This window comes from Nansenia antarctica (assembly GCF_963989245.1).
Source record: "Nansenia antarctica genome assembly, chromosome: 8".
Taxonomy (NCBI): Eukaryota; Metazoa; Chordata; class Actinopteri; order Argentiniformes; family Microstomatidae; genus Nansenia; species Nansenia antarctica.
This window is the reverse complement of record NC_137678.1, coordinates 46,571,292-46,593,307: the sequence shown is the minus strand read 5'-3', so window position 1 is coordinate 46,593,307 and position 22,016 is coordinate 46,571,292. Positions and strand designations below refer to the sequence as shown.

Below are 22,016 nucleotides of genomic sequence, written 5' to 3'. Positions count from 1 at the left end.
GCTTCTAAACGTCCAAATCAAAGTAATTAACAGTTGATGTTGTGCTTACGTGGTTTTGTAGCATAACTAGCAGCAGTTCCATAGTCTAGCCTAGCCAAACAACGGCAGGGTGCAGTACACATTGCATGCCTACCCCCAAACCCCACCCAAGCCCCCCAAAACCCCCCAAAACACTCCCCATGGTCCCAGGTCAAGGTCCCAGGTCAGAGTACATACAGCCTTTGGGGCCGTTCAGAGATGAAAACACATGAGTCTGAGGCGCAGGTGGCAGGCAAAACTGACAGTGGAAACCCTTTTCACGCCTTGAGTGAGTTATTAGCAGTGTAGCAAATGTGTTAAACGGGATAGGTAACAGTACAGTATGTAATGATATACAGTACCTTGAGGTGTGTAAATTGTGACATACAAAACTGCCCACTATAGGTGTGAAATACCAGGTTTTTCCGCAGACTATCTATCACTTATATTCCATTAGGTCCTGTTGGCTAAGCTTTACTGTTACAATGACACATCAGCCCCATCGGCCTGCTCTGGTTCAATATCCCATGTAATCCATACACACCTCATCATCAGATAACTGACTCAGGCCTAGGGGATAGGAAGTCAATATCCTCAGATGCAGACCCCCCCCCCCCTCTTCCCTGGGTATGGTCGGGCCTCTGTGCTCGATCACTAGGGGGGAGATGGGAGGTTACAATGATGGCGTTGGTGTGATTTCTGACCTGCGTGTGAATATGATTGACTGTGTGTGTGCCACACTGCCAGGGAATCTTATAGATCTTTAAAGATCTTAGGCCTATAGGACTAGTGACAGGCATCACGCACACACACACACACACACACAAAGGAACATTCTGGACTATTGAGTGTGTAACTAAGCCTCTGTATATGGAAAAAAAAACGGTTCCGCGTGAGAGGGCTTTGTTAATATTCTTAAATAGAAAATCCAAACATCAATTCCGTGATGATGATATTATGCTGAACGTAGACCGCTGATGTAAAGCCTTTGTATGGTGAAAGCTCCAGCTTTAGCAGATGAGAGCTTTAGCTGCGGAAGGATCCGTCTAATGTTCAGCGACAGCTGTAGCCTCGCTCCTCTCACACGGCACAGTCCCAGCTTACCTCACAAACGCCCTGGGACTCAGCGAAACACTGGGACGTACAGAAGACGAGACAGGAGAGAAGAAGAGAGAGGATACAGTGGATGAGGGGGGCCCCCCCCTCCCCCGGAGAGCAACAGAGCACATCTAGGGAATGAGTCAGCAGAAGTCGAAGCATCAGCGGGACAAGGGCAGTGAAAGAAAGTGGGAAGATGGAGGGAAGAAGGGAGGGAGAGAGAGAAAGAGGGGAGGGATGGGGGGGGCGGCAATATAGCAAAGGAGGGGGGTGTCAATCCACCCCGGTGATATAATGCAGGCAATCCCACTAAGTGCTTGCCAATGATTCCATTTCTGGAATGAGAAGCGGTGCTACAGATAGGCTAATCGAGATGGCACGACCCGCACTGGAGAGGACCGCAGAATACTGTCTCTGCTGCGGCTTTCCCCAGACGCACATACACATACAGTACATACACACTACACACACACACACACATACACACACACACACACACACAAACACCCGATTGCTATCCCTTAATGCCAGTGAATGCCATTAAGCAGCCATGCACTGCTGATCTCAACAACATGGAGCCACTCGCAGCCAGGCTACCTACCACATACACATACTGATCAGCCTTCGATAGGAACAGAACAAGGGAGAGAGAGAAGGAGAGCAGGAGAGAGAGAGAGGAGGAGGAGGAGGAGGAGAGGAGAGGATTGGGATGACTCATTGAGTAAGTACGCCTGATGCTCTTATACTTGTTACGTGGATTGGCTGCTAATAAAATGTGCACATTTGGCTTCTATACTACAATGCACAAAGCCCATGTATTTTTCATTGACTGTCTTGTTTTATTGTTATAAAATTATCCCAGGTTCTACTGTAAAATCACAAAATCACAACATTTTGTCGGAACTAGCTCACCTCTCATTACACAAACAAACATACTAAGGTAATCAAAGCTTTAAGTTAATTTATTTTGCTCTCCGATAAATGTCGCTCTCGGATAAATGAATAGATCACTTTTTGATACCGTAGGTCTCAGTGAAGTGGAGCTTTCCGTCCGGCTGCTCCTCATGGTCTATGGTGGGGCAGAACAGTTCCTCCCAGAGGCGTTGTTTGATCTTTAGGCCCAGGGCCTTTATTTGATCCTCGCTGATCCTGCGGGGGCGGCCAGAGGAATTATATACCATGGGATCCACCACGGAGTGGTAGAGATCCTGGTACTCAGAGACAGAATGGCGATGAATGGTCAGGGTGGGGCTGGTGGGGGGGCTGCGGAGGTCCGGGAGAACGGAAGCGTTGTTGATGTGCTTGTCCTCAAGGGGCTCCTTGGCACCCTGTAAATGCCTCAGCTGCTCAGCGCCCGCCTGGAGAGAGGGGTGGAGAGAGAGGGATGGAGAGAGAGGGATGGAGAGAGAGACAATGAGACTTTACCGCACAGGAGAGACCAGCACTTCCTGAGAATGTATTGTGAAGTGCCCCATGGACTCAACTACTAAAAATACTTGCCCCTTCTTCACCACTGTTAGCTAACAGAGTGGGTTAAATTAAAATCTAAATCTGTGGTGTACTGACATTAGGTAATAGAGTAGGTCTAGTCTGTATGGATTTGGTAAACGGACTGCACTTATTTGGGCCTTATTTCAAAGCATATATGTTTTTTGCATTGCACTTCTTGTATTGAACAATAAACTCTTGTGCTTGTTACATCTCAGCTTCTGCTTTCCGTTTTATGCAGTGGTTAACACTTGAGGGAGGTCAGCCATGACAGTATGTTATCAAATCAGTGGGTTGGGAAGGGGGTCGGTCACCAGACAAAAAGTTTAAGAACCGTTCCTATACATTATGGGATGTGACTGTACCTCAGCCATTACAGAGCTCAGTCCAAGGAAGGACATTTGTTTCCTTCCCTTGCCCCCTCCCTGTCGGACCTGGTCTCCACTAGGGCAGATGTCATCAGATGTCATCTGAGAGGCCCCATGCGGCACCTGCTCTACCTCAAGGGGCTCCTCGAGACCCTGTAAAGGCCTCCGCTGCTCAGCGCCCCTCCTCTTCCTCTCCTGAGCCTGGAGAGAGGGATGGAGAGAGAGGGATGGAGAGAGAGGGATGGAGAGAGAGGGATGGAGAGAGAGACAATGAGACTTTACCGCACAGGAGAGACCAGCACTTCCTGAGAATGTATTATGAAGTGCCCCATGGACTCAACTACTAAAAAGACTTGCCCCTTCTTCACCACTGTTAGCTAACAGAGTGGGTTAAATTAAAATCTAAATCTGTGGTGTACTGACATTAGGTAATAGAGTAGGTCTAGTCTGTATGGATTTGGTAAACGGACTGCACTTATTTGGGCCTTATTTCAAAGCATATATGTTTTTTGCATTGCACTTCTTGTATTGAACAATAAACTCTTGTGCTTGTTACATCTAGGGTTGGGTACCGAAAACCTTCACATTCGGTACCTACCGAACCGAATTGCAACAGAGATTTCGGTGCCTCGTTTCGGTTCCTCTGTCGCCCCCTGGTGTCCGAAACGGACGTTATATGCAACCCACTCAGTGCATGTAATCCGAGACTGAATCGCTCTCAACAACTGCGAGTATGCGAGGCGACGTGCTTGCAAAACAGTTTTGTGATTGGTCTGAATTTAGCGGGAAATATGGATTTCAGGAAATCCCTCTCCTTTGCGTCTCTCCATCACCTTAACAACGTTTTATTGGCAGGGGGAAAGAATTGGAGTCAAATTTTTATTGACAACGGATTTACATGCTGGAAAAACATGCAGCTAAAATTCAGGGAACATTTGGACAATAAGAGACACACGGAAGCTGTGGTCGCGTGGTCTAATTACAGGGCAATATGCGCGGTGCAAAAATAATCTAAAATCATCATGAACAGAACGGCGGAGGTACGGGTAAGCAGGGCTCATGTCGGTGTCATCAAAGGTAAGAGTTGGTTTTCTTTAACTCAGCTGATGCATTACCTTGCTGTTGATTGTTTACCGAATGCTTCATCTGACTGTCACACTGTGATTTTACTTGTGTAAACAGTTAATTAGCCCGTTTTGTGCGTGTACTCATGTAGGCCTACTTCATATTGATGAGCTGATAATCTTTCTGTGTGTGTGTGTGTGTGTGTGTGTGTGTGTGTGTGTGTGTGACGCCTCCCACTCTGCCTGCATATTGGCTGTGGCTGGAGCCTGGGCAGAGTGGGTGGGTCGTTAGGTTGAGTGGTGTCACCTGGGTTTGGGGAGCTGGGGATGTATATATGAGAGGGGTGTCCTCAGCTCTCTCTCTCTCTTCCTTATGATTTGGGTTCTGTTGGTAAGGTCTCTGGGTACCTGGTTTTTGGGGCCTTTTAGTTTTACACTACATACATTCATACACCTTACACATACAACATACATTCTACAACCATTCACTCATGGCATACACTACTGATTCTTATCCATAATCATATACATGTTATTTAGTTTATTTTTGTTCATTTAAGTAAATAAAACTTTAATTGTATCATTTAAACGCATGTGTGGACTCCCTTATTTGTTACTACCTTCGGGTGTGTAACAAATTGGGGGCTCGTCCTTTTGTGTTGGACCTTTTTATGGTTTGCTTGGTTTGTTGATTGATTCTTACTGGCAATTTTGGTTTGGGTTACGGTGAGAGCTGTTTGGCTCTCTTTGGTTTTGGTTTGCTGTTTGGTTAATTGATTGGTTAATCAGTAGGTTAATTGGTTGCCAGTGTTGGGAGTTTTCACATGTGTTCATTTGTTCTCCTCTGTTTGTTTTGTTGGAGTTTGGTTGTGGAAGAGTACCGTATTTTCCGGACTATAAGTCGCTCCGGAGTATAAGTCGCATCAGTCAAAAAATGCGACATTAAGAGGAAAAAACATATATAAGTCGCACTGGACTATAAGTCGCATTTATTTAGAAATATATTTCAAATATATTTCAAATCCAAGACCAAGAACAGACATTTAATCTGGAAAGGCAAGTTTATTCAACTACACAATAGCACACAGAACAACAGGCTGAATAGAAGTCCAGTATGTTAACGTAACACATTAACAGTTATTCAGCAACACAATAGCATAAAGAACATACCTGGGAGGCTGAATAGGCTAAATGAACATAACAAGCCAGCAAGTCCAACAAGCAAGTTACCAGTAAACAAGTTCACCAAGCTACCGTTTGCTTAGCTTCAACAAGCTAATGTTTTAGATAGCTTCTTCAGGGGAATAGGAACAGCATATAGTTGTCACAAGCCCAGAGCGCCCTCTGTCGGCTGTAGACGGTAATGTTTACTCCTTGCTTCATGTCAGTCAGTATGAAATTATATTCGTATATATTGACATATAAGTCGCACCTGACTATAAGTCGCAGGACCAGCCAAACTATGAAAAAAAGCGCGACTTATAGTCCGGAAAATATGGTAGATTGTTTGTCCCCAGATTTCCTTTAGGTGAGGTTGTTGGACTGCGATACTGGGTTGGGATAGTCAGTGTACTTGGTAGGAACCGTTAAATCCCCTGTTAGGTAGAGATAGGCTTGTTCCCAATAGGGGAATTTGTCTTGGGTGGTTTAGTGTGGCTGCAACCGTGGGTAGAGCATTTGTCTCAGGGGCACGTCCATGGTCCAGGAGGGGGCGCTGTTTTGCAGTGTTCTCTTCTGCCCACTGGGATTTAGTGCATAAATACCTCCCACCAGTAGCGGCACGAAGACTAGGGTTTGAGTTAGTTAGGTAGTTATTTTTAAGTTAGGGCTGGGGAAGTTCCAGGTAAAGTGGGCTGTCTGTCTTATACTTGGTTATCGCAGTTTGATGGTCTCAGTGTTAGGGTTTGTGATTTAGTTTTTTTCTTTGGTTGCATAGGTTACTATGGCCTCAATTATAGAGGAGTTTGTGAGGTCACCATCAGTAGAACTATTGGATCGGTGTACTAAGGACCAGTTGTTGTCTATTGCGGAACATTATGAGATTGAAATTCCTAGTAAAAGACTAAAGGAAGATGTCATGGCCAGTTTAAAATCTGGGTTGGTAGTGGGAGGTATTCTCAAACCAACGGAGGAAGTTCAGTCTGGTGTGTTTACCACGTTAACATTTGAACAACAGAAAGAGCTTTTGATTTTGAAGCAAACACAGACGCAGTTACAGTTGGAATCTACGCAGACACAGTTGGAGCTTGAAAAGATCAAACAAAGGACTGAGCTTGCTAAAGTAGATTTAGAACACGAGAGACTACGTATGATCAACGAGGGTAGGCTGCCCAGGTCATCGGAGGATGGGGTCGACCTGTTGGGGGCAGCTACAGAGAGTGATTTAACGAGACGGTTGCGTCTGCTTCCACCATTTAATGAAGATGACCTAGATACATTCTTTTTATTATTCGAGCGTTTGGCGGACGGTAGAAACTGGCCTGATGAGGATCGTGCAATACTGTTACAATGTGTGTTTACCGGTAAAGCCCAGAAAGCTTACTCTGCGTTGGGTCCCGCTGATTGTAAATGTTACGAACGTATTAAGTCAGCGGTGCTTAGAGCCTATGAGCTGGTACCGGAAGCATATAGACAGCGGTTCCGAACATGGACAAAGGGAGATAAGCAGTCTCACGTTGAGTTTGCACGTGATCTGGTTATCCCGTTTACCCGGTGGTGTTCGGCATCTGGGGTAGAAACTTTTGAGCAACTGTGTGACCTGATGGTATTGGAACAGTTTAAGAACTCGTTACCTAATAATGTGGCAACTTATATTACAGAGCAGAAGGCGAAGACGGCGAGTGACGCAGCCGTCCTGGCCGATGAATATGTGTTGATTCGCAAAGGTAATGGTAGTGGGCCAGGTACGGAGAGAGTTCGAAGGGAGAGTTTTTCTCCTCGTCCGAATTTTTACTCTGATGTGAATGTTGACGGCGCACTGTGTCACTATTGCAAAGGGGTTGGGCATTGGGTACGGGAATGTCCAGTATTAAAAGCAAACAATAGATTCCCTAACACACAGGTGAAACCGGCGTTACTGGCCAATTCATTCGATCCAGTGGCGTTGCCGTCGGTACCGTGTTTGGAAAAGTATCGGTCGTTTATTTCTGATGGGTTTGTGTCGTTGCAGGGCAGTGAACATCGGCTGCCGGTAAAGATACTGCGGGACACTGGTTCGATAGATTCGTTTGCGCGACGCGCCAAGTACCACTCAGGGGGCAGAGGGGGTAATTGGTGTGGTTAATTGTATGTTACTTGAACAATTTCTATCTATGTCGCCGGATGAGATTGGTGTCTATGTCGATGGTTTTCGACGCAGGTTGTTTGTGGCCATAGGAGGTGCACAAGATAAGACGCTGTGTACTATGAAGCCTTAATTTCTTTAAATGTTTTGCTTGTGTTTTGTTGATTTGCCTGTTTTTTTTTCCCTTTTCATGCTAGCCGGTTTGTTTACTCTCTTAAATTGCTTTTAGGGTCCGAGGTTGCTGAGAGTGGGAGTGGGGACTCTCTTAAATGGCTCCTGGGGTCCGAGGTTGCTGAGAGTGGAAGCAGGGTGGTGAGGAGAAGGAGTAGGACATGGCATTATTGATGCATTTTGGGTTTACTTATTGTGGGGGGGTGGGGACAAAGTTTATAGTTATTTGATTAGTATAGTGGGGAACCATGTTTTTTAGGGGGGGGATGTGACGCCTCCCACTCTGCCTGCATATTGGCTGTGGCTGGAGCCTGGGCAGAGTGGGTGGGTCGTTAGGTTGAGTGGTGTCACCTGGGTTTGGGGAGCTGGGGATGTATATATGAGAGGGGTGTCCTCAGCTCTCTCTCTCTCTTCCTTATGATTTGGGTTCTGTTGGTAAGGTCTCTGGGTACCTGGTTTTTGGGGCCTTTTAGTTTTACACTACATACATTCATACACCTTACACATACAACATACATTCTACAACCATTCACTCATGGCATACACTACTGATTCTTATCCATAATCATATACATGTTATTTAGTTTATTTTTTTTCATTTAAGTAAATAAAACTTTAATTGTATCATTTAAACGCATGTGTGGACTCCCTTATTTGTTACTACCTTCGGGTGTGTAACAGTGTGTGTGTGTGTGTATGTGACTGTCAGTCACAAGTTTATATTCTACGGATGTTGTTCAGTGCTGTATGCGCGTTCCCGGTTCTGTGTGTACTCTTGTGTACTTCATATTCAATTAGCTGATTATCTTTCAGTGTGTGTGTGTGTGTGTGTGTGTGTGTGTGTGTGTGTGTGTGTGTCAGTGTCTTGGGCGGATCTGTCAGTCACATGTATATTATACGGTAACCTATGTTCAGTGCTGTAGTTCCCCATGTTCTGCTGCAGCTGTAGCATCAGGATATGTTGGTATTTGATCACCTTATATAAAACATCGCCGCTCGGCATTAATGGCGTGCACTCGGAAAATCGTGTCAGTCATTTTCTTTTTTTTATATCAAAAGTACAGATTTAAGTACCGTTTCGGTACCGGTGCCGTTTTTAAAGTACCGATTTGGCACCGGTATCGGATAAAACCAAACGGTACCCAACCCTAGTTACATCTCAGCTTCTGCTTTCCGTTTTATGCAGTGGTTAACACTTGAGGGAGGTCAGCCATGACAGTATGTTATCAAATCAGTGGGTTGGGAAGGGGGTCGGTCACCAGACAAAAAGTTTAAGAACCGTTCCTATACATTATGGGATGTGACTGTACCTCAGCCATTACAGAGCTCAGTCCAAGGAAGAACTGTTTGATCCCCTGTCGGACCTGGTCTCCACTAGGCCCTTGTCCCTGGTTGGGGGTCTTCACCTCAGCAGAGAAGAGCTTTCTTCTACTCAGACTGAGCTGGTTCACATAGTCATCCCGTCTCTTGGAGGGCACAGAATGCCTGCGAAGGCCACAGCCATGCTTTCCATCGCTCTGAAATAGCAACACACAACACAGGGCCTTTCAATGAATGGAGATTCTCACTAGACAACCAGTTATTCTCTTCCAATTATTTTGTTAATTCATTATTTTCTTATCAGTTGCTGATATTTCAGTATGACTTCACAGATTACTTTCTTATTATTGTCTTATCTTACCTTATCCATAATGGAAGGAATGGAAGGTCTGTGAGAAAAATAAAAACTAGAGAATATTTTACCTATCAGGAGTTATTGTTATCTTGTAAAAGGGTATGTGTGATGTATTCACTGTTGCCATGTTTTTTTTCGAATTCCAACTGGAATTGCTAGCAACAGGGCCAACAGGGCAACAGGGCTAACAACCATTGAACAACTCACTAGCTAGCTAGAAACAATCTAATCTATAGCTTTCCCTTTATACTTTTTTATGGTAATAATTGTTTTGTTATAAACCCATTGTGTTCAAGCATAGAAGGAAAAAGAATGAAGTGCTGAATATTTACAATTTGACATGAAAAACACAAAATATCCTCCTACCTCATGTTGTTGCTTGTCTTATATCCAGAGAAGAGATTTCGCGTAAGCGCCACCCAGTGGCCGAAATATGATGAGCGTGACAACCAACCCGTGTGAAGACGTTCGCGACAGCGCCACCTAGTGGCCGAAATATGATGAGCCAACCCCTTCCTCCCCTACTGTTAGGTTGATCTAACGTGGGGCTCCACAGTAGATAGCAATAAATATTCAAGTTACAACCGTTGTCTGAGTGTATGTTATACAGGTGAGGTTCCCTAGTCCTCAGGATATAACATAAATAAAGAAGTTTGAAGAAGTTTCGGCGAGTGTTTTGCTCCGTTGCCGGGCTAGCTTTCGTTAGCCACCAATGCTATCAGGGACGCGGGAAGGGGGGTGCTGAGGGTGCTGCAGCACCCCCTAGCGGCAGGCAGAAGGAGCTCCTCCTGCCTGAATTAAAAAAATAAAAATATTATTCAAACAATAATTTAAAACAATATAATAACTATTGTTGCTTTTGGGAATAAAAATAAATGTGTTTTTTGTAATAAATGTAAACATGTGTTTGTTAGTTTTAATGTTAGTGATCACATGGTCATATCTTGCTAGGGACTTGACATCCGAGTTAGCTAACTATCAGGTGCAGGTGCAACTTGGCGCAAAAACGAATCTCTGAGTTCTTTAGCAAAAATGCTAAATCAGCCAGAACAATTGAAGTGGAGTTGGAAGAAGATGCTGATGCAGGGGCAGGGCCTTCTTCCACTTTGCCCACGGACCACCACCAGGCTGTTACCCCATCCAGTGTAGCAGCAGGACCTAGCAGGTCTGAGGCTTACGTTAGCCCTAGCCAACACAGACCAGGGGTCCCGCCACCCCCACCCCCACCCCCGTTTGACGAGCCGTGTCGACCAGACATACGTTTTCCTGGGAGGAAAATTGGAACAGAGACATTCGAGTTTCATTTCATTTCAAAAAACCTGGTTTACCAGGTGGAAATGGTTGCATTATGTCACTGAAAGAGACCCTGTTCTTTGCTTATCTTGCAGTAAAGCTATATAGAGAAGGGGTTAAGGCACCACGACAGAAAGACAAGTGCATTTACAGTAGGAGGCTTTTGTAAGTTTAGCCAACACGAGATGTCTGACATACATTCAGAATCGGTGAGATTGCTTGCTTCGCTTAACAACACTCCCATTAATGCTCTACTGTCGGACGTTGTTGAGAAAGAGCAACAGACGGCCAGAAACTAGAACTGATATTCAGATCCATCCGATTCTTAGGCAGCGAAGGGCTTCCGTTAAGAGGCAATAACAATCGAGATGGAGTGCTGTCTGTAATAATGGTCAACATCATGTTTGTGGACATTGTGGGACACTGTGAGCTGAGTGGAAATTACTGTAAATTCCAACACATTGTTGGTAAAATATTTAACGTTACGTCTTTGTAGTGTGTGGGTGCGTGCGTGCTTAACTATTATTGCCCGTGCATTGGGGCCCGTCGTTATGCCACTGTGTGCGTGTGAGCGAACGAGCAATCAGCGAGAGGGAGGGAGGGAGAGAAATCGTTATAATTTTTTCCCTGGCAAATTTTTTCCCTGTAGCGTATATAGACAGCACCTCAGCACCCCCAGTCTAAACACCTTCCCGCGTGCCTGAATGCTATTAGCTATTAGCCTGCACCCGGAGTAAACGGTAAAGTGCGTCCCGCTCGCTGTGTTGCGTTGCGCAGTAATTGTAGTAGAGGTTATCTGCCGGGTCAGGAAGGTCCCGTGGGGGGGCAGTATAGCTTCCGGGTTAGTCTAATGTGGGGAACGGCCATGCTCTGTAATGCTCTGCACTTATTACTATAAACCAGTTAATGTTTACCCGCTGTCCGCTCATCATTATTATATTAGGAAGATATCACATCTGGCGACGAGATAAACGGTGAACTTGGAGGAAGTTGTGGAAAAGACGAACAACTTGTGAGTTCTAGAACGCGGACAACTCGGCTAATGTCGGAGGACGAGGGAGCTAATAGTGATAACCCAGACGTCGAGATGGCTACCATGATGGTCGGAACACTCACTGCTTTTGACAGTAACACCCAGACGTCGGAGGAGTATGTCGAAGTTTTGGGACATTTTTTCATTGCAAATGGGATTACGGATGCGGATAGGAAGCGGGCAATATTGCTAAGCTCTGTAGGCAGTCGGACATACAGTTTAAGACACCCAAAAACTTGATTTCATATACTCTATTGATTTAGACATTTTCAATTTCCAGATGGAGTTCTGTATTTATATTGCAATTTCCAAATAGCATGAATTTGGTTTTATTCAGATTTAATGATAGCTTGTTTGTCTCAACCCAGCATTTTACACCACAGGTAATATTTAAGCACCTTGATTGTTCTGGCCTATTTGAACAAATTGCTGTCTATTACTAATATAGCTTTTAAGCCATTCAAGTGCGACCCCTCTGACACCATACCTGTCCTTTTTTTTTTAAAGTAGAATCTCATGATCTATTGTGTCGAATGCTTTTTTAAGGTCAATGAATATGCCCAATGCATATTTCTTTCTCTCTGTACAAGTTGTTATTTGCTTCTACTAGCTCCATTAATGCCATGGCAGTAGATCTAGCTGTTCTAAAACCATACTGACTATCCATTAGTAGTTGATGTTTTTCAATGAAATTGGCCAGTCTTTCATCATATAGTTTCTCTAACCCTAACCCTAACTCTAACTGTTATAATAAGGATACCGGTCTGTAATTGGTGAAGAGGTGTTTATCTGTTGAAGTTTTGTTCATACATTTGTTTACCATATCAGTATATCAGTAAAATATGTTTATGTTTTCCTATAGTTCCCATCGATATTGAGTCAGTGATTCTCTCTCCACAGTCCTCCTCAGCAAATCTCTTTCCAGTGCCGTTTATTTCTTTAACTAGTTTTGGCCCCATATCAACAACATATATATACTTATATATACTGTATATATATATATATATATTTTTATTTTATTTTTTCTTAAATCCATCCACCACCTAATTTATAAGGCTAATTTTCCCGTCATTGTCTGTAAAATGTTCTACTTTGTTCCTTTAACATTATTTTTTCACTTTGTTCCTTCAGACCTCCCCTCTTCCCAGGGCGCAGTCTCAGGCTGGAACCCTTTCCGATGGAGGTTTACTGCCCTCCAACCCCTTCTTGGGTCAGAGTCAGTCTACCTCCACCCCTTCCGCTTCCCAGACGTCTCCTTTTCAGAGCTCTGATCACGGAAAGCACTGCTCGCTTACTAACGCATTCGGTTTCAGCTTATAGTGGCCTGACTGTACATTGAGCTGAGCGCAGCCACCATTTCCCTATGGTTTAAGGCTTTTGCGACCCAACCGGCCGGTGACCCAGTCGATAGCGATCCCCAGTCAGTGTCTAAACACCAACCCTGTAGCGGTGATTGGCCGCCCAGTTGGGAACCGACGGTCTGATCCCTAGCCCACTTCGCTATGGGTCTAGAAACTTTGACCGTTTACACCAGCCTTGCCTGTTCACGGGTGTGACTTCCCTTCACATCCCGCTAGGTGTGGGCTGTCGCCCACGTACCACGCACTGCCCACACACCTAGATGCGACAGCTGCGCCGACTAGACGGTACCACGGTAGTATGTTCATTCATACTTCATCAGACACGGGGGCCTTCAGTCCTCTCCCCAGCACTATATAGAGTCTTTAACGTGCCCTCGGAACTTTGCAATTCCACCGCCGCCTGTTGAGAACTAGGTTCGGGGTGCCCAATCCCCTCCCTAATTCTCATCTAATAATCTGGTATAATAATCTTTCTTACATATTCTCATAATACTAATTAGTTTGTTTTTTGTATTTATTATATGTAACCCCTGCCTCCTTTGTTTCATGCTTTATACATACACTTTATAGAGTATACTTTTTCTTGTATGCATTTTGAATGCCCCTGGACATCCACAGATTTTCAGAATATGTATTCTTATTGCTACATTGTTTTAGTGGGCAGTTTTTGTCATATAGAACTTTAAATGTTTCTAGGAATAACCCATACGCTTTGTCCACATCTGATTCTTCATATATACTCTTCTAATTCCATTTTAATAACTCATTTCTAAAAGCAGATATGGATTCCTCAGTTCTACTGTCTTGTATGTCATTTCCTTTAACTCCCTCTTCTTTCTATAATTACATTCATAAAATGAAAAGACAGGCAGGTGATCGCTAATATCATGGATTAATAGTCCACTTGTTGTGTTACTTTCCACATTATTTGAGGCTTAGTGCATGCTGACAGAGTCGCCAGGAATTTGAAAATGTTATACATGTGGTGGGTCTGCTTTGGTACAGTGTGACAAGAGAGGCCACCCTGTACCCGGTTTACCTTCGACTCTGACAGCGTGTGAGGTGGTCAATATACCTCCCACGGTCTTGTCCACCACGTCGCCTGGGTCTAAAATAGGAGTCTGTTTTGCCGTTGTCTGCTTTCTCCGCAGCATTCAGTTCCTGTGAAGAGAAAACTCGATTGAGATTAGTTAGAGTTTTGACATATATTCATTTTCATGGAGAGGGGGTTCAAGCCACCTCCCTCTGTCTCTGTATCATGTCGGCAAGCTTTCTTTTAATAGATTGGTTATCCCTCTCAACATAACCCTAACCCTGTGACTACTGGGGGTGGTAGACTGAACCAAATCGATGCTTAATCCCCATTGCTGTCTCAATTGCAGCCATATGGACTTTTATTTTATTTTTATGTGACCCATTATCAAAGTGTATCATTGTAGGGAAGCCAAACCGTGGTATGAAATCCTGTAAGAGGCACTTTAGTACAGACGCAGCATCCTCCCGTTTACACGGATATGCTTCAGGCCACCTTGAAAACCTATCAATCACCACCAACAAGTATCTTTTGCCTTGTACTCTATTGTCTAATCCCATGTCCGTGAAGTCAATACATATCTCTCGAAATGGGCAGGGAGGCACTGGATATGTGCCCATTGGGCATTTAAGTACTGTTTTTGGGTTGTGCTTATTGCACACATCACAGTCTGAGATGAAATTCTTAACCATCTCCAAACCATAAGGGGTCCACCAATCTCTCATTATCAGTATTCTGCATTGGGCTTCCCCGGTGACTTTCCTGCCGCCGGGAAGTGTTACTGTTAATCCGTCTGGTCCACAAGTTACCTCCGCGTTCAATTTACATAACAGGTCCCTCCCCATTAAGTTTACGGGGCATTGGGGAGCGAACAGGTAGTTGTGTGACAATTTCTGGTGGCCTATTTTTGTTTCTAGGGGGATTGTTTATTTCTGTGTCTGTGCCTGTCCGGAGTAGCCTACTGTCGTCATGGCCAGATTTTCCGACAGAGGAGGAACTCTACCCTTGTGGTTTGTCATGGTGGACGCTGCTGCTCCAGTATCTACCATGAACTGTTTTTCTCTCCTCCCACCAGTATTTCAATCATTGGTTCTTCGTTCGGGTGGAAGTGGTAGGTTCCTCTTTCGCCTCCCGGGCATCCCTATAGGCTTTGACCATAAGGAGCCCCTCCTTGTGGTTGATTCATCATGGGGGCCATTATGGTTGGGGCCGGTTGGCCTGGCATCGGGCCCCCCCACTGTTGCTGTGTGGGGGGTCGAAACTGCTGGGGCTGCCATTGCTGCTGCTGCGTTGGTCCCCATGACTGCTGTTGGCCCCCTTGGTTAGGGCATTTCTTCTTCCAGTGTCCTGTTCCTCCACATGTGTGGCAGGCACCTGCTCCTGGTGTTCTTGGTCCTCCACGGCCTCTCCTGCGGCCTCCTCGCCCACGTCCTCTCCCTCCGCCTCTCTGTTGATATTCGGGGAAGGATTGGTACTGAGCCGGGGGCTGTGGTGCTGCAGAGGCCTGCGGCACCTCTCCAAGCTGGACCAATATCTTGCATTCTTTACATTCCTTCTTCCTTGTCGTAGCCACAACTACGGTCACCTGCATTTTCAACAACCTCTCACGCTGCACGGCCTGTTTCTCCTCGGTCTCGTCGGTTTTTCTTTCTTCTGAATTAATTAAGGTCTTATATTATATCTGTGTGTATCTATCTTGTCGGTCCTCTATGTATTATGTCTTATATAATATATACTATGTATACTATATACTATGTCTTATGTGTTCTGCATTATCTGCTCATCTAGATAGTCATTCTACTGAAGGTTCACTGTATCGTGTGGCTATGCTGCCACCCTTATCATCAATATTATTATTGCCAACCAATACTAAACAAACTGAACAACTAAACAAAACCACCCTCACCCAATATGTCAATATCAGAACACACCAAAAATACTACTATTATACAACCCGTGAGACATACATCACCGTGCGTCAACAGAGACACTCCTAGTGAGCTTTTTTTTTTCCTGCTGTCTGCGCTTCAATGGTGGGTCACACCCGCAGCACAACACTTCTTTAAACACCTTGAACGAGGCATAACATATTTTACAAAGTTTGCAAGTGATATTTGAGTGATATACCAAGCCAGGGAGCACTCAGTCTAGACCAGGGGGGGGCCCCCCATCAACGCCGCCAAAGGAAAAAACCCGGCCCACCTCCGACAACTCCCGCGAGACCCAGAATATGCCTGGATATTTTTAGGAACTCTCGCGAGACCCGTCAGACCAAACCCGGACTCTCCCCCAGCGACGCCGATGGAACACCCCCCAGTTGCTCCAGGGCGCCTCACTCAACTATCCCTTTTAATAGTAATAATTACAATAATAATAACAATTCCAACTATGATTTACATACAATATTACGTAACACCTTTGCATGAGTTTAGAATTATAAGGTTCTATCTCCGTTTAGGGTAGTTCAGAGACACTGAGCGTCAAGTTTTTACATTCCATTATGTTTTGTGAGATGGAACCTTTGTATTTTATGAATTACCCACTCAAAATGTCAACATTTTAAAAATACCACCACACATTAATAAACCACTTAATGGATCAGATTATGCAAAAAACTCAATTTTTACTAAAATTATGATAGAACCTTATAATCCTAACGTCACAATTATTTTAGCGCCCGCTGTGAGAGGAGGCACGCTAATATAGGACCTTCACCGGACTGCAGTCCTGCCGTGAACGCTACCCTACTCCCAATGTCCTACACTCCTCACTTGGTTTGCAAGGTATTTCAACCTTCGGGACACCGTCCTTTCTTTAGACCTCGTCGGGTCTATCCTGGGGGCTGGTTACCTCTTAATATCCAGGACTGTCGTGTCTTTCCTTACCTTAGACCTCGGCGGGTCTATCCTGGGGGCTGGTTACCCCTTTTTATTTCCAGGACTTAGCTACTGTCCCTTCTTTAGACCTCGGCGGGTCTATTACACGTTAATACAAGATGTGCTTAAATATCAGACAGTGGTGTTCAATAATGTATAGAATGTCAATTTAATTAATGATTATCCTTACTTTGTGACGGATCTTCAAAGACACAGATCAGAATGGGTTTGACACACGATTCAGGCCCAGCACTTTCCACCTAAAACACTATTGTCTACCTAAGCAGATTTCATTAAATGGCTCTGCTCACCTCTTTTGTCTTGGTACCGTGGAAGTGCTCAGTCCGAATCCAGCCTCGCCCACTCCTCCTTGCATCCCGTTGAAGATCACGTCGGGGTCACCAATTTTGTAAGGCGATCAACTTCTCCAGAATCGATTTAATTGAGTCGTCACTTACAAGCGAGTTCGTTTAATCTCAACGAGACGTCCTTGATATCACTTCTTAAGATGATATGATCCAATCAAATATTAGGCACCACTACTGAACTGTTCATTAAGATAATATTTATTCAAGCACATCAGCAAGCAATAATAGTTCATTTCCATGGAAAAGTGTCTTATCTAGCTTCACCTCTGCAGGCCTATCTCAGCTAGCCGTCAACAAGTTAACTGCAGTGGCTCCACTAAAAACAAGAGTCCCTCTCACCTCCGTACATAGTCCTTTATACATTTGATTTAACATTTGGGGCTGGGTGGTGCCTCCCCCCCCCCTATCTAGTAGTTTTCCAATTGTCCGTACAAAATCCGTTGCAGCTGCTCGTTAGCATGGCCTTCAACTTCTCTCTGTGTGGGTGCGCGAGAGTGTACTGTGTGTTATCAGCAGTGTGTCCTGCTGGCCTCCCGTTCCCATGGTGATATCGTACTTTGTATGAGCAGAGCATTGTGTCAGTGTCCTTATCAGAATGTCTTGTGAAAACACAACTATTGAAGTTACACAGTAATATTAGGATTCGATTTACAAGTTAGAAGAATAGACTTATCATTAATCATTAGTTATGAAAGTACAGAAAAATAGAATATTATAACAGCAGGTGTAAAATGGTTGTTAGCACATAGGTAAAAATAAGTAATTTACAGGCAGTTTGAATCATAAAACGTTCTTTTAGTCAGGAGCTTGTATTTCTTCTTGTCGCTCAAAAACAGAACCTCTCTTTTGGCTTTGCGTGACCTTCCTATTGTTCTCAACTGACCGCATTCACATATTATTTAAATGAGCACATAGTACATGATTTATCACTTCTAGTGATTTTAATACAAATTCCCAACAGCCTCCAGCTCTCGACAAACTGACGGTCGTATTTTCTACAAGCGTTTCTGTCATTTCTGACTGCAATTGCGGCACTGCGCCGACGTGGTGGCGGGGGCGCTGTTTCGCAAATAAGTTAGCTTTCGTGTTTGCTAGCGAAATAGCTGATAGTTGATGTTGACTGCTCAAGGAGAATACATATTTGAAAGTACAGAATGCATGAGAGCCTTATATTGCATTATATTACATTCTATTTTGAATGGTCATCTGGTGCCTGAATATTGTGTTTTCCTTTACATAAATAATGACATTTCCACCATAAATTGATGCAGAAAGGGCACAAATTGGTGCATATCAATTCACCAGAATGCAAGAAATTAAGTATTTGATGTTTAAGGACCCCCAGACAGCCCTGCTTCATGGGTCCCCCCCGATGTCAAACACCACTGGTACCACCTCCGCCTCATTTTGAGCCAGGAGAAACCCTGATGGCCATGTTGGCATTCAAGTTGGCTAAACATAGCAGTGAGTCTGCCCTGTGTCTGGGGCTGTTTGACAGAGGCAGTTACAGTAGTAGTAGTAGTAGCAGGTCGCCGAATTAAAGGTGTGTGTTTAATTGCGGGCCCACAGACAGCCCCCATACATCAGCTGATCATTTAAAGGGGCGGCCGTCTGAGTAATGTGCATGTCACACACTGCTTTGTTTTATAAGAGCAGCAACTATTACCCAGAGTGCTTTATAAAGACACTGTTAAACAGAGAGAGACAATACAGCCATTATTTGGGGGGAAATTAAGTGATACATTAATCGAACAGCAAAAAAATAATCGTTAGACTAATCATTAAATTAGTCGTTAGAGTAATCGACTAATCGAAAAATTGTCGTTTGGGACAGCCCTAGTTAGTGGTGTACAGAGACATCATTATCTGTATCCGTATCTGTTCAACCTACAACATTATCTGTATCTGTATCTGTTCAACCTACAAAGTTATCTGTATCTGTATCTGTATTCGGATAGAAGACCAGAAGTGGGCGTGGTTTATACCGGAAGTCAGATTCAATCAGGCAAAATTTGTAGCTTCTAATCTAATATTCATTGGCAATGCAATGTTTGTGCCTTCAATCATTATTGGTTCAATTCATATTGGTTTATAATTAACATCATCACCCCATCATCATACTGTATGTTTTATCTCTCTCTCTCCTTTTATTTTTTTAAACTAAACTAAGCTTTGAATCCCACCACCAGCCCTTTAACTGGGGGACGTTGAACAACCAGAAACAAAAAAAAACAAAAAATTGAAACTGAAAGATTCTGTTTTGCATTGGAAATAGAAATGATTTACATTAAAGATATATAGAAAAATATCCTTCAGTTGAAGGGAATCATCTTAAATTCCAATGATGCTGCATTCGCGTTTCTTGAAGTGTTAACATCACTGCAGTTCGCAAGGGAAATGTGAATTACTACTTCCAATGCAAGAGTTTCGCATCGAGGCAGCGCTGACTTGGTGGGGACGGCTACTGAATAGTGATCACTTTTCCAAAATGTGTAGTAAATGAAAAGACTAGTTAGTGGAATCAAAGTCCTATGTTGCAAACAGAATGGGCATTTTTATCTTGTGACCATTCACAATGATATGAAAGGATTTGAAGAAAAATAATGGCTGACGAACAGACATGTCAATGGCTTTTTTCAGAATAATAACAAGCAACTTCGGGTAGAAGCTGTATGTGTTTCCATCGCATTATATGTGCTTTCCTGAATAACTTATTTGTATTCGGGTACATCCCTAGTGTGTGTGTGTGTGTGTGTGTGTGTGTGTGTGTGTGTGTGTGTGTGTGTGTGTGTGTGTGTGTACGTGTGTGTGTGTGTGTGTGTGTGTGTGTGTGTGTGTGTGTGTGTACGTGTGTGTGTACCCAGGTTCCATAAGACGTTCTGAGCGGCCAGCTCCTTGGCATCCTCCAGGACGCCGCACACCTTGTCAGGCATGAAGCTGCTCCTCGCTGGAGAGATCACCACCTAGTGGACAACACAGGCATCAACACACGGTGACCATCTCTCTCAGAGACACAGAGTCAGACAGACAGACACAGACAGAGACAGACACAGACATAGACAGAGACAGACAGAGACAGACAGAGACAGACAGACACAGATAGACACAGACAGACAGACAGACAGACAAAGACAGACACAGAGACAGACAGAGACAGACAGACATAGAGACAGACAGACACAGAGACAGACAGACAGACAGACTGTCATGAATGTCTCCTGAATAATTACATTAGGCTAACATAACAATAATGCACAACAGAAAAAGGCATGCCGCTATATCTATGTTTATAAAGCTCTCACTGGCACAGCACCAGAATATCTGAAAGACCTTCTGCTAGCATATCAGCCCAATAGAGCTCTCAGGTTTTCTGACGCTGGCTTTCTCTGTGTACCTCATGTACAAAAGAAGAGATTTGGTGAGGCTGCATTCTCATTTTATGCACCCAGATTGTGGAATGCACTGCCAGTGTACAATAGGGATGCCAACCTCAGCAAATATTTTCAAGTCAAGACTAAAAACCCATCTTTTTAATATTGCTTTTAAATGACTAAATAATTAAATTATGATTATATAATGATTAAATCATTTTGAGCTGCAACGTTTGCAGGAAAATTGCTATACAAATAAAAGTTATTATTATTATTATTACTAAAACCCTGCGCACGCATTAGAGCGGCGCACGCATGTACAGTATAGCTGTTCAGTCCAATTACAATGTTTACCAATAGTCTAGTTATAGCCTACCCGAAATAAAAACGGCCAAATACCGGTACACAAAAAATGTATAAAGGATTTGTTCGTTTTTTCTCTACTGTACTAATAGGCATCTTTAGCCACCGTGTCAATTAGAGCAGTAGCCTCGTTTTTTAGCTGCAGGTTCTGCCACACTCGCAAGTGTCGAGGCTGTCTTCCATAGGGAGAGGAGACCAGGTTTCCTTTACCAGTCAGTTAACTCTGCAAAAGTATGGCCCACACATCTTTTGCCCAGCGGCAATGCCTCAAACACACCCAAGTAAATCTCAACCTCAGACTCTTGGAAAACAGGGACCAATGAAATGTGTTAACTGCTCACATCAAAACCTGAGGATCACTGCCCGCCAGCGTTAGATCCCATCGCTTATGGCGTATTCCTACACTAGCAATGTAGCCTTCAATGGCTAGGCTAGGCTAAAAACAAGTAGCCTAGTAGCCCAACTGTAAACACAAGTTGAATGACATCACTCCGCTCCACAGCAACCCCCCCCCCCCGCCCCCCCTCCAAATATATTCTCATCGGATTCAGGTAGGTCACCTATTTTGGATTCAAAACGGCGAATTTCGCCGAAAGGTGAGCGATTATCATGCCTGACAGACACAGAGACAGAGACAAACAGAGACAGAAAGACAGACAGACACAAAGACAGACAGACAGACACAGATACACACATTCAGCCAGCCAGCCAGAGAGCCAGCCAGCCAGCCAGACAGACAGAGGCAACCAACCAGAGAGCCAGACACAGAGACACACATTCAGCCAGCCAGCCAGCCAGAAAGCCAGCGAGCCAGCCAGACAGAGAGCCAGCCAGCCAGCCTGACAGACAGAGAGCCAGCCAGCCAGACAGACAGAGAGCCAGCCAGCCAGACAGACAGACAGAGAGCCAGCCAGCCAGCCAGCCAGCCAGACAGACAGAGAGCCAGCCAGCCAGCCAGACAGAGAGCCAGCCAGCCAGCCAGCCAGACAGAGAGCCAGCCAGCCAGCCAGCCAGCCAGCCAGCCAGCCAGCCAGACAGACAGAGAGCCAGCCAGCCAGACAGACAGAGAGGCAGCCAGCCAGAGAGGCAGCCAGCCAGACAGACAGACCTTGTATATGAGCAGCAGCTTGCCGTCCAGCCCGGGGGTGGAGTA

At 44.5% G+C, this 22,016-nt stretch overlaps 1 pseudogene across 1 annotated transcript in view; it reads right to left on the bottom strand.

Annotated features, from left to right (window-relative positions):
- Positions 1–15,082: 15,082 nt before the first annotated feature.
- Positions 15,083–22,016, bottom strand: part of LOC308164281 (putative RNA-binding protein 46) — an 11,189-nt pseudogene continuing 4,255 nt past the window's right edge. The window contains exons 6-8 of the transcript in view: positions 21,972–22,016; positions 19,990–20,092; positions 15,083–15,444 (exon numbers count right to left, since the gene is read on the bottom strand). The exon at positions 21,972–22,016 is cut by the window's right edge and continues 776 nt beyond it. The product of the transcript in view is annotated as a putative RNA-binding protein 46 (transcript). The remainder of the gene's footprint in view (positions 15,445–19,989; positions 20,093–21,971) is intronic.